General features: G+C 48.6%; 1 protein-coding gene across 2 annotated transcripts in view; it reads right to left on the bottom strand.

Annotated features, from left to right (window-relative positions):
- Positions 1 to 2,711, bottom strand: part of MVB12A (multivesicular body subunit 12A) — a 20,947-nt gene that overhangs the window by 13,551 nt on the left and 4,685 nt on the right. The window lies entirely within an intron of this gene.

Genomic DNA, 2,711 nt, shown 5'->3' with positions numbered 1-2,711 from the left:
TGGCTCACACCTGTAATCCCAGCACTTTGAGAGGCTGAGGTGGGTGGATCACTTGAGACCAGGAGTTTGAGACCAGCCTGGCCGACATGGTGAAACCCTGTCTCTACTAAAAATACAAAAATTAGCCGGGCATTGTGGCGCACACCTTTGATCCCATCTACTCGGCAGGCTGAGGCAGGACAATCACTTGAACCTGAGAGGTGGAGGTTGCAGTGAGCCGAGACTGCACCACTGCACTCCAGCCTGGGCAACAGAGTGAGACTCCATCTCAAAAAAGAGAGAGAGAGAGAAAAGCAGAGGCCTGGGGGAAAGGAGCTGGTCCACCATGATGGAATTTGAGCCCAAATCTGACTCCAAACCTGCACTCAGTTTCCCCCAGGGCAGGGCTTGTCACGTTTGGTGGCACCTCTGACACTTGGGGCTTGATCATTTACTGTGGGGGGCCATCCTGTACCCTGTAGTGTGTTGAGCAGCGTCCCTGGCCTACATCCCTAGATGGCAGGGGCACTCCCAGCCCCCACGGTGACAATAAAAATGTCCCCTGGAGCAGAATCGCCCCTGCCCAGTGAGCGCCCCAGGGCCAGCGACTTCCTACAGGCATGGAGTTGTCCTCAGATGCCCACCTGGGGCCACATCTCAGTATCCCAGAGTAAGTGAAATATACATGTAGTGTAATAAACAGAAATGAAACAGCTAAGGGACGATTGTGGATGATCTTTGCGCCTTATTATTATTATTTTTTTCCTTAGCGAAGTGCAGTGGTTCACACCTATAATTCCAGCACCTTGGGAGGCTGAGGAAGGAGGATCACATGAGCCCAGGAGTTTGAGACCAGGCTGGGCAACATACGGAGATCCTGTCTCTACAAACAATACAGCTGGGCGTGATGGTGGTGAGTGGCTGTAGTCCCAGCTACTCAGGAGGCTGAGGCAGGAGGATCGCTTTGAGACAAGCCTGGTCAACATAGTGAGACCCCATCTCCACAAAAAATAAAAAATTAGCCAGGTGTAGTACTGCGCATCTGTGGTCCCAGCTACTTGGGAGGCTGCAGTGGGAGGATCACTCGAGCCCAGGAGGTCAAGGTTGCAGTGAGCTGTGATCACACCACTGCACTCCAGCCTGGACAACAGAGCAAGAGCCTGTCTTTAATAAATAAATAAAAGAGGGGAAATTGAGTGTAGGGAATGTGGGAAATTCTTTCTATTATCCTCACTGTTTTTTTTTTTTTTTTTTTGCAAATCTAAAACTATTCTAGAATAAGATGTTGGCCAGGCATGGTGGCTCACGCCTGTAATCCCAGCACATTGGGAGGCCGAGGTGGGCAGATCACAAGGTCAGGAGATCAAGACCGTCCTGGCCACTTGGTGAAACCCCATCTCTGCTAAAATACAAAACTTACCTCGGCGTGGTGGCACATGCCTGTAATCCCAGCTACTTGGGAGGCTGAAGCAGGAGAATCGCTTGAACCAGGGAGTTGGAGATTGCAGTGAGCAGAGATCGTACCACTGTACTCCATCCTGGGTGACAGAGTGAGACTCTGTCTCAAAAAATAAATTAATTAACTAAATAAAATAAAATGTTTCTTTTTTTCTTTCCTTTTTCTTTTTTTTGTTTTGAGAGAGTCTCACTCTGTCACCCAGGCTAAAATGCACTGGCACAAACTCAGCTCACTGCAACCTCTGCCTCTGGGTTCAAGCGATTCTTCTGCCTCAGCCTCCCGAGTAGCTGGGATTACAGGCACCCACCACCACACCTGGCTAGTTTTTGTATTTTTAGTAGAACCAGGGTTTCACCATGTTGGCCAGGCTGGTCTCAAACTCCTGACATCAAGTGATCCACCCGCCTCAGACTCCAAAGTGTTGGGATTACTGGCATGAACCACCGCACCCAACTGAAATGTTTCTCTAAATAATAATAATAATAACATAATAATAAATAAAAATAAAAAGTAAATTAAAAAAAAAGCTAAAACCAAAAGAATGCCAGGGGCTGGTGCAGTGGCTTACTCCTGTAATTCCAACACTTTGGGGGCCTGAGGCAGGAGGATCTTTGGAGCCCAGGAGTTTGAGACCAGCCTGGGAAACATAGTGAGACCCCCATCTCTACAAAAAATAAAAAATTAGCTGGGTGTGGTGGTGCACACCTGTAATCTCAGCTACACCGGAGGCTGAGGTGAGAGGATTGCTTGAGCCCCGGAGGTCAAGGCTGCAGTAAGCTATGTAAGCCTGGGCAACAGGACAAGATTCTGTCTGAAAGGAAAGGAAAAGAAGGGGAGGGGAGGGGAGGGAAAGAGAAAGAAAGGGGAAGGGGAAGGGGAAGGGAAGGGAAGCAAAGGAAAATAGCATAACAGTTTCCATTTCTAATTTTATTGCAAAAGTAATTGGGGTTTCTGCCATTACTTTTAGTTAACATAATTAATGTAATTATATGCCATTAAAAGTCATGGCAGGCCGGGCGTGGTGGCTCATGCCTAAAATGCCAGTACTTTGGGAAGCTGAGGTGGGCGGATCATGAGGTCAAGAGTTCGAGACCAGCCTAGCTAACACGGTGAAACTCCATTTCTACAGAAAATACAAAAATTAGCTGGGCGTGGTTGTGGGTGCCTGTAATCCCAGCTACTCAGGAGACTGAGGCAGCAGGATTGCTTGACCCCAGGAGGCGGAGGTCAGAGGTTGCAGTGAGACGAGATCATGCCAATGTACCCCAGCCTG

The sequence above is a fragment of the Colobus angolensis genome, unplaced genomic scaffold (assembly GCF_000951035.1).
Source record: "Colobus angolensis palliatus isolate OR3802 unplaced genomic scaffold, Cang.pa_1.0 Scaffold66, whole genome shotgun sequence".
Taxonomy (NCBI): domain Eukaryota; kingdom Metazoa; phylum Chordata; class Mammalia; order Primates; family Cercopithecidae; genus Colobus; species Colobus angolensis.
This window is presented reverse-complemented; position numbering and strand designations above follow the sequence as displayed.